Below are 11203 nucleotides of genomic sequence, written 5' to 3'. Positions count from 1 at the left end.
AATCTGAGCATCACACCAATCTTGAAGCAGCTATACTGGCTCCCAATCTGCTTTAAAGCTCTTCATGATTGGGGTGTGTGTGTCACATCTGACTGAAGAACAGCCTCTCCTGCTATAGACCTGCACAGGTGAGCTCAGAAGCCCCCATGCTAACTTTCCCATCCTCTTGGGCAGCTGACTAGTTTCAACTAGGAAACAGGTCTTCTCAGACATTGTTTCTCTTTTCTCAAATAGTTGTGGGCTTTTAAAACATGGCTTTTTCAGAAATTCTTTTGTTGATGTTTTTTAATGTCTTTTTAGACCTTTCAGTAAGGTACAGGGAATTTCTCTGTTACAGTTTTCTACATTGTAAACATCTTTTTGGTGTAAGCCACTCAATACATTAAATAACACTTGAGTATTTAGAAATAAACATTTAAAGCTAAGACTGAGCATTCCGCTCAGTAGCTATCAGCTGGCTGTCCCCCCACTTAAGGTAGCCTGCCTTGCATCAATTAGGGCCCATTTCTTTACTATTTTAGTTCCTACTCTGTGGAGTGGACTCCCTGAGGAGAGGCGGAGGGTGCCATCACTAGAAATCTTCAGGTGGTGCTGCAAAGGCCATTTTATTTGCAAGAGCTATTAATGGTGTACAGACTGCAGATATTTTATAGAGGGGAGAGGATTATTTATTATTTCGTATATTTTAAATTGTACTATTTTAAATTGTAATAAGCCATCTTGCATCACAAGGAAAGGCAGGATATACATATTTTAATAAATACAATTTTTACTGGAAAAAGTAGATGAAGCTGTGGTTGTGTCACCTGCAATTTGAAACGTACAGCATGAATCCCCAGGTTGTTTGACTAAGAGCAGAGTAAAGCATATGGAATGTTTAGTACTGCAACCCCAATGTTCAATTAGATTACAAACGGCAAACCCCTCTCTGTATGATCAGTCATGCAAGCCACTAGTATTTAAAAAAATTCTATTACAATAATTGAGTGTCAATGATATTGAGAGTTTGCCCAGCTCCATCACTGTGAATGAGCGACCAGGGACCGAACAAAAGAACATTAACACTATTTCTCAAGGCCTATGGATGGTTTACCATATTGCAATTTACCTCCTGAGCGGGCTTGGGGTGTGTGTGTGGAATCTGAGTGTTCTGCAGAGGCAGAGGTGTATGTCTGTCTCAAAGAGAACAAGCTACCCAGTCTGGAATATGGAATTTAGGAAGCTACTGGAAGTCAGCTGGAGTAGAGGGCGGCACAAACTGCTTCTGGAAATCTGCTTGCCAATGAAAGTGCATCTATTTACTTCCAATGCATCGTTTACCTACATAAATACGTGTTTTATGTTTTTACCTTTTCGTGGGTTTATATTCATTTTTTAAATATTTGTATTTTCAACGTTTGATATGTTTTAATGTTTGCTGCCTTCGGGATCCTGAACTGGGTAGAAAGGCAGCATAGAAATGCTTTAAATAAGTAAAGCAAATATAACAAAAACACCATCAGTATATAACTCTAAACAGGATTACACTTTTCTAAGCCTTCTGAATACAATGGCCTTAGAATGGTGCAACTCTGCTTAGGAATTCACCATGTAAGTCCAAACCAACCAGTGGAAGCCGGGTCTGGGTAAAAATTGGATCTAGATGATTTTAAACGGATCCTCATGAATTCATATGATTTTTACACTGAAACAAAATAAAATCACCATCATACTGTAGAACACGTCTTAGACTATAGGCAGTACCACAAAAATCATGCATCCGCAGATTTGTGGCCCACAACATGACAAAAACATGATTCCAAAGCATGGATCTGCATGAATTCATATGATTTTTACATCAAAATGAAATTAAACCACCATCACACAATAGACCATGTCTTAGTCTATAGACAGCACCACAAAAAATCACGCATCCAAGGATTTGTGGCCCCACAACAGTACAAAAACTTAGTGCCAAAGCACAGATCCTCATGGATCCTCATAATTTTTGTATTATGTCATCCCACACTCCTATAATATCAATAACCACAGATTGTATAGAAAAACACACACATCCACGGCTTTGTGGTGCCATAACAGCGAAAAAACATGGTTCCAAAGCACAGATCCTCATGGATCCTCATGGTATTTGCATTGGGTTACCCCAACATCAGAATCAAATCACCTATCATGGCCATGGGCAGAGCTCACACCACAAAAATCACGGATCCACGACTTTGTGGTGACACCATGCAACAAAAACATGGTTCCAAAGCACAAATCCTCATGGATCCTCATGATTTTTGCTTTGGGTCACTCCAACATCACCATAAAATCATATATTGTATCCATTGGCAGAACATGCACCACAGAAATCACGGATCCACAGGTTCATAGTGATACCATGGAGCAAAAACATGGTTCCGGACCATGGATCCTCATGGACCCTTAGGATTTTTACTTTGGTTCCCCCCAAGTTCACCATCAAATCAGATATCATGCCCACACCAACAGCTTACACCACAAAAGTCACAAATCCACAGCTTTCTGGTGACACCATATTGCAAAAAAATGGTTTTGAAGCACAGATCTTCAGGGATCATCACGGCTTTTTGCGTTGGGTCACCCCAACATCACCATCAAATCACATTCCATATCCATGGCCACAGCTTGCACCACACAAATCATGGATCCATGGCTTTGTGGTGACACCATGCACGAAAATATGGATCCTAATGGTTTCTGAATTTGTTCACCCCAAACACACAATCAAATCATATATTACGTCCATGGACAGAGCTTGCACCACAGAAGTCATGGATCCATGGCTTCATGGTAACACCATCCTGCAAAAACATGGTTCCAAAGCAGGAATCCTCATAGACCCTCAGGGTTTTTGCATATAGTCACCCCAAAAGCACCATCAAATCACATATCCTGTCCATAACTACAGCTTGTACCACAGAAATCACGGATCCAGAGCTTCATGGCATCACCAGGAAGTAAAAACATGGTTCCAAACCATGGATCCTCATAGATCCTATCGGTTTTTGAATTCGGTCACCCCAAACTCACCATCAAATCATATATTATGTCCATAGCCAGAGCTTGCATCATGGATCCATGGCTTCATGGCAACACCATCCTGAAAAAATGTGGTTCCAAAGCCCAGATCCTCATGGATCCTCGGGGTTTTTGCATTGGGTCACCCCAACATCCCTATCAAATCATGTTTTTTCCCACCATAGAGAACAATGGAGGAGATAGGGGCAACCTGTTTGGGGTCCCATAGTATTGGACCCCCTGGTCCACTGTTCTTGAAACTTGGTGGGTATCTTGGGGAGAGGCTCCAGCAGCTGCCCTGGGAGTTTGGAGCCTTTCCCTCAAACCACCTCCCCTCCAGCCTCCAGAATATACCCTATGCTTTCACCATTGACTTTAATGGCCCATAGGATATACTGGGGCCGTTTCAGATCAGAGAATCTGAATCGACCCACAGCAGCCCGAAAGGGGCCCGAATGGGCCATTTTTGGGGGTGCAATCAGCTCAGACTAACTGAATACACATCCCTAAGCCATGGCATGAAGCGGTGCAAAGGCAGCCAGGCGAGCGGGCTAAAAGGTGAGGTGCGACCAGGGGGCTGTGGGTCCTAAGGCTGAACCTGCAACTACAGAGATTTCTCCCCTTCTCCCTCCAGTGCAATATTGCAGACATCGCTCGCTTGCATGCGCCTGTGCCCTCATCGCCAAGGAAGCTGGGAGAGAGAAACACAGCACTCCCTCAGCTTCCCCTCCCAGGTTTTTCCTTCAGCTCCTGCCTTCTCAGTCCAGCCCGGTTGCACCAACGCAGGGCGCACACAAGCCACCAGGGCAGCAGAGCAGCCATCTCCATCCTGTCTGCTCGCCCACCTCTCCTCCTTTGGCTTGTTTCCCTGGGCGGGCTGCCACTTCCAAGTCCTTCCTGCAGGGCGGTGGGTGGGGGGGTGACCGAGGCAAAGTCACCGTGGAAGCATGAAGTCAGCCAGGAAGAAAGAAATAAGGAACTGAACAGGAGCCCGCCACTTTCGCCATAGTTCCCTGCACTCCACACAGCCAATGCGGTTGCGGAGGGAAATGAGAGGAGGAGGGGATCCTCCTCAGGTTACTCGGAGTCAGTAACTGACTTCCACTTACATCCACCCTCCACAACAGGGGAAATAACCCTGCTCCTGCCTGCGAGTGTGAGTTTATTATTTTTTTTTATCAGTGACCCCTGAGTTATTTAAAGGCCCCCTGAATTAAGAAATCCTGACTACGGGCCTGTACCATGTCCATAGCCACAGCTTGCACCACAGAAATCACAGATCCACGGCTACGTGGTGACCCCATCCTGCACAAACATTGTTCCAAACCATGGATCCTCATAGATCCTAAGGGTTTTTGAACTGGCTCACCCCAAACTCACCATCAAATCAGATATCAAGTCCATGGGCAGAGCTTGCACCACAGAAATTACAGATCCACGGCTTTGTGGTGACACCATCCTGGAAAAATGTGGTTCCAAAGCACAGACCCTCATGGATTCTCAGGGTTTTTGTATTGACTCACACAAAACTCATTATCGTCAAATACTATGTCCATGGTCAGAGCCTGCACCACAAACATCACAGATCCACAGCTTCAGGGCAACACTATGGGGCAAAACCATGGTTCCAAAGCATGGATCCTCATAGATCCTCAGGTTTTTTGCATTGGGTCACCCCAACATCACCATCAAATCACATATCCTGTCCATGGCCACAGCTTGCATCACAGAAGTCACAGACCCACAGCTTCGTGGCGACACCATGCAGCACAAACATGGATCTAAAGCACGGATCCTCATGGGATTCTTGAATTGGGTCACCATGAACTCACCAACAAATCATATATCAAGTCCATGGCCACAGCTTGTTCCACAAAGGTCCCATATCCATGGCTTTGTGGCGACACCATGGAGCAAAAGCATGGTTCTGAACCACGGATACACGTGGATCGTTATGATTTTTCTGTTGGGTTACTGAAACATCAACATCAGATCACATATCATGTCCATGGGCAGAGCTTGCACAGCAGAAATCATGGATCCATGGCGTCATAGTGATACTATCCTGCAAAAGCATGATTCTGAAGCACGGGTTCTCATGGATTTTCGGGGTTTTTGTAGTGGGTCACACAAAATTTATCATCAAGTCACATATCCTGTCCATGGCCACATCTTGCACCACAGAAATAACAGATCCACAGCTTCATGGCACACCATGCAGCAAAAACATGGTTCCGAAGCACAGATCCCTATGGATCCTCAGGATTTTTGCATTGAGTCACCATGAACTCACAATCAAATCACATATCATGTCCATGGGGAGAGCATGCACCACAGAAATCATGGACCCATGGTTTCGTGATGACACTATTCTGCAAAAACATGATTTTGAAGCACAGATGGTTCCTCTGTGGTTTTTGCATTGGGTCATGTCAAACTTACCACTGAATCATATACCATGTCCATGGCAACAGCTTCATGGAAACACCGTGCTGCAAAAACATAGATCTGAAGCATGGATCCTCATGGATCCAAGGGGTTTTTGTGTTGGGTCACCCCAAAATCACCATCCAGTCACATATCATATCCATGAGCAGAGCTTATACCCCAGAAATCATGGATCCACAGCTTCGTGGCTGCACCATGGCACAAAAACATGATTCTGAAGTACAAATCCTCCTGGATCCTCATGGTTTTTCCTTTCAATTACCATCAAATCATGTTGAATTACCAGCAGCATTACCATCAAATCATGTTTTGTAGTGACACCATGGAACAAAAGCATTGGGTCATCATGAACTCACCATCAAATAACACTTCATGTCTATGGCCACAATTTGCACCACAAAACTCTCTGATCCATGGCTTCATGGCGACACCATGTTACAATAACATTGTTCTGAACCATGGATTCTCATAGATCCTCAGGGCTTTTGCATTGGGCAACCCCACACTCACTATCAAATCACATATAATGTCCATAGCCATCGCTATCACCACAAAAATCACAGATCCATGGCTTCATGGCGACACAATGCTGCAAAAATGTGGTTCTGAAGCACGGATCCTTATGGACCCTTGGTCACTCCCAACTCAACATCATATCCCATATCATGTCCATGGCTGCAGCTTGCACAACAAAAATCACAGATCCACAGCTTCATGGCGACACAATGCTGCAAAAATGTGGTTCTGAAGCACGGATCCTTATGGACCCTTGGTCACCCCCAACTCAACATCATATCCCATATCATGTCCTTGTTTACACATTGCACCACAAAAATCACAGATCCACATCTTTGTGGCAGCATTGTGCAGAAAAGAATTGCTTCTGAAGCATGGATCCTCATTGCTCCTTATGATTTTTGTTTTTCATTACCCCAGGTTCACCAGCAAATCATATATCATGTCTACAGGCAGAGCTTTCAGCAGTCATGGATGCACAGCTTTGTGGTTCAGAACCATCAATCCTCATGGATCTTCAGGGTTTTTGCTTTGGGTCATCCCAACATCAGCATCAAATTGCATATGATGTCCATAGGCAGAGCCAGCACTGCAGAAATTATACATCCATGGCTTCATGGTGATACCATACAGCAAAAACATGGTTCTGAAGCACGGATCCTCATGGATCCTCGGGATGTTGTCCTGAAGCATAGTTTTTCAAGATTTAATGTGGGGTCACCCCAAACTCACCATCTAGTAACTCATCACACTACTGACCACAGTCTGCACTACAGACGTTATGCCATGAAGTATCCATGAATTCTGATATGGGATTTAATGGTAAATTTGGGGTCCCAACACAAAACCCCCAAGCATCAATGATGATCTGTGCTCTAGCACCATGTTTTTGCAGAATGGTATCACCATGAAGCTGTGGATCCATGATATTTGTGGTGCAAGCGGTGCCCATGGACATGATATGTGATTTGATGGTGTCTTTGAGGTGACCAATGCTAAAAGCCTGAGGATCCGTGCTTCAGAACTGTGTTTTTGTAGCATGGTGTTGCCATGAAGCCATGGATCTGTGAATTATGTGGTGTAAGCGGTGGCCATGGATATGATATGGGATTTAATGGTAAATTTGGGATGTCCCAACACAAAAACCCAAAGCATCCATGAGTATCCATGCTTCAGAACCAGGTATTTGAAGAAAGGTATCACCATGAAGCTGTGGATCCCTGAGTTTTGTGGTGCAAGCTGTGGCCATGCACATATGAAATTTGATGGTGAGATTGGAGTGACCAATGCAAAAACTCAGAGGATCCACAAGGATCCGTGCTTCAGTGCAATGATTTTGCAGGATGGTGTTGCCAATAAGTTGTGGATCCATGATTTATGTGGTGCAAACTTTACCCATGGACATGACATGTGATTTGATGGTGAGCTTGGAAGGATCAGAAGCAAAAATCCTAAGGATCCATATGGATCCATGCTTCAGAAACAAGTTTTTGCTCTGTGACGTTGCCAAAAAGCCATGGATCCATGAATTTTGTGGTGCAGGCTATGCCTATGGACATGATATGTGATTTGATGTTGAGTTAATGGTGACCGAACACAAAAAAACTTAGGATCCATGAGCATCTGTGCTTTAGAACTGTGTTTTTGTAGCATGGTGTTGCCACGAAGCCATGTATCTTTGAATTCTGTGGTGCAAGCTGTGGCCATGGATATGGTATGGGATTTAATGGTGTTTGGGGTGTCCCAACACAAAACCCCCAAGTATCCATGAGGCTCCGTTCTTCAGAATCATGTCATTGCATAATGCTGTCACCACAAAGCCGTGGATCTCCGATTTTTGTGGTGCAAGCTGTGGCTTTGAACATGTTCTGTGATTTGATGGTATGCTTGGCTGACCCAATGCAAAACCCCCAAGGATCCATGAGGATTCATACTTCAGAACCATGTTTTTGCTCATGGTGTTGCCACAAAGCCATGGATCAGTGATTTCTCTAATGTAAGCTGTGCTCATGGACATGATATGTGATTTGATGGTGATGTTGGGGTGACGTAAAGCTAAAATCCTGAGGACCCATGAGGATCCATGCTTCAGAACCATGTTCTTGCTGCATGGTGTTGCCACAAAGCCGTGGATATGTGATTTCTCTAATGCAAGCTGTGCCCATGGGCATGATATGTGATTTGATAGTGATGTTGAGGTGTCCTAAAGCAAAAACCTCCAGGATCCATGAGGATCCATGCTTCAGAATGATGTTCTTGCTGCATGGTGTTGCCATGAAGCCGTGGATCCCTGATTTCTCTAATGCAAGCTGTGCCCGTGGAAATGATATGTGATTTGATGGTGATGTTGGGGTGACCCAAAGCAAAAATCATAAGAATCCATGAGGATCCAGGCTTTGGAATAGTTTTTGCAGAATGGTGTTGCCACAAAGCTGTGGATCTGTGATTTTTGTGGTGCAGGTTTTGCCCATGGACATGATATGTGATTTGATGGTGAGTTTGGGGTGATCCAACACAAAATCCCTGAGGATCCCTGAAGATCCCTGGTTCAGAACCATGTTTTTGCAGCATGGTGTTGCCACAAAGCCATGGATCCGTGATTTCTGTGGTGCATGCTGTGGCCATGGACAAGATACATGATTTGATTGCAGTGTTGGGGTGACCCTATGCAAAAATCATAAGGATCCATGAGGATTCGTGCTTCAGAATCATGTTTTTGCAGCATGGTGTTGCCATGAAGCCGTGGATCTTTGATTTTTGTGGTGATAACTGTGGCCATGGACATGATATGTGATTTGATGTTGAGTCTGGGGTGACCCAACCCCAAGAATCCATGGCTCAGAACCCTGTTTTTGCAGCATGGAATCGCCACCAAGCCATGGACTCATGATTTCTGTTGTGCAAGCTGTGGCCATGGACATGATATATGATTTGATGGTGATGTTGAAGTGACCCAATTAAAAAACCCTGAAGATCCATGAGCATCTATGCTTTGGAACCATGTTTTTGCACTTTTGTGTTGCCACGAATCCCTGGAGGTATGATTTTTGTAGTGCTGCCTATAGTGTAAGACATGGTCTACAGAAAGATGGTGGTTTTATTTCGTTTCAGCATAAAAATCATATGAATTCATGAGGATCTGTGCTTTGGAATCATGTTTTTCCACTGTTGTGGTGCCACCAATCTGTGGATGCATGAATTTTGTGGTGCTCAAACTTTTTTCGAGTGGAGGCCGAACCAACAGGACTGCCTTTGAAACTCCTCAGTTCAGGAAAAGAGAGAGCACATAACATTTTTCTACCTCAAATGCATTAATCACACAAAAGGGGGGGGCACACCTATTTTCTGTCTGGCAAACAACTGCATTGTGCAACCAAGTTTCACAAACTTTCCGTATAAAAAACACTTTTCCTAGATCATGTTTCTACGATAAACTTGGTCAAGAGAATCTATTAATCACATATGCTTGAGCTGCAGGTGACAACGGTTAATCAAATTTCACACCTGGGGGCAAACTTAGTTACAAGGCGAGGTGCTTTTGATTCGCCTAACATTTAAATAAAGAGACAAAGCTGAATTAATCTATAGTAGTCCTGTCAACAATTACTTCATAGTAAAATTTACTGAAAACTAATATGAAGCAATTATAACACCCCCACCCGCACACACACGGAGCACAGGTTGCTGAGGTGTGCCTGTGCACTCCATCGCAGACCTGGAAGGAGCTGATGTACTAAAAGGAAGGACAGGATTGCCTATTGGAAACAATGAGAGAGACTTAAAGGCCCATTGGAAATAATGGGAGCCAGGAATGCAGATGTGTTCTGGATTTGGAATGACAGGCCCCAGAGTGGAATGACAGCCCCTGGGGGTACCAGGATTGTTCAGGGACTGGAATGACAGGCCCTGGAGGTACCAGATGTGTTCTGGATTTGGAATGACAGGCCCCAGAGTGGAATGACAGCCCCTGGGGGTACCAGGATTGTTCAGGGACTGGAATGACAGGCCCTGGAGGTACCAGATGTGTTCTGGATTTGGAATGACAGGCCCCAGAGTGGAATGACAGCCCCTGGGGGTACCAGGATTGTTCAGGGACTGGAATGACAGGCCCTGGAGGTACCAGATGTGTTCTGGATTTGGAATGACAGGCCCCAGAGTGGAATGACAGCCCCTGGGGGCAGCAGATGTATTCTGGTACTGGAATGACAGGTCCCACAGTGGAATGACAGCCCATAGGAGTAGCAGGAGTTTCCTGGGACTGGAATGACAAGCCCCACAGTGGAATGACAGCCCCTGAGGGTAGCATGAGTGTTCTGGGACTGGAATGACAGGCTCCAGACTGGAATGACACCCAGGGGCTGTCATTCCACTCTAAGGCCTGTCATTCCAGTCCCAGGACACTCCTGCTACCCCTGTTCTGGCGATGAGGGCACAGGCGCATGCGAGCAAGGTCAGCAATATTGCACTGGAGGGAGAAGGGGAGAAATATCTGTAGTTGCAGGTTTAGCCACACGACCCACAGCCCCCTGGCTGTCATTCCACTCTGGGGCTTGTCATTTCAGTCCCAGGACACTCCTGCTACTCCCAGGGGCTTTCATTCCACTGTGGGGCCTGTCATTCCAGTACCAGAATACATCTGCTACCCCCAGGGGCTGTCATTCCACTCTGGGTCCTGTCATCCCACTCCCAGGACACTCCTGCTACCCTGGGAATGTCATTCCACTCTGGAGCCTGTCATTCCAGTCCCAGAACACTCCTTCTACTCCCATGGGTTATCATTCCACTCTGGAGCTGTCATTTCCAGTCCCAGAACACTCATGCTATCTCCAGGGGCTCTCATTCCACTCCCAGAATACTTCTGCTACCCTCAGGGGCTGTTATTCCAGTCCCAGAACACTCCTGCTACCCCCAGAGTCTGTCATTCCACTCAGGGGGCTGTCATTCCACCCTCAGAACACATCTGCTACCCCCAGGGGCTGTGATTCCACTGTGGGGCATGTCATTCCAGTCCCAGAACACTCCTGCTACCCCCAGGGGCTGTCATTCCAGTCCCAGAGCAGTGTATTTGGGACCAGAGACCTTAATGGAAAATCCATTCCACATTTTCTTTGCAACTCTTCTTGAGCTGTAATATATTTCAATGAAGCCCATGCAAGTCAATTGGCATTCCAGACTCCCATTATTTCCAATGGGCATT

The sequence above is a fragment of the Gekko japonicus genome, unplaced genomic scaffold (assembly GCF_001447785.1).
Source record: "Gekko japonicus isolate JY-2015 unplaced genomic scaffold, Gekko_japonicus_V1.1 scaffold1878, whole genome shotgun sequence".
In the NCBI taxonomy this organism is placed as follows: domain Eukaryota; kingdom Metazoa; phylum Chordata; class Lepidosauria; order Squamata; family Gekkonidae; genus Gekko; species Gekko japonicus.
Note: the sequence above shows the minus strand (reverse complement) of the source record.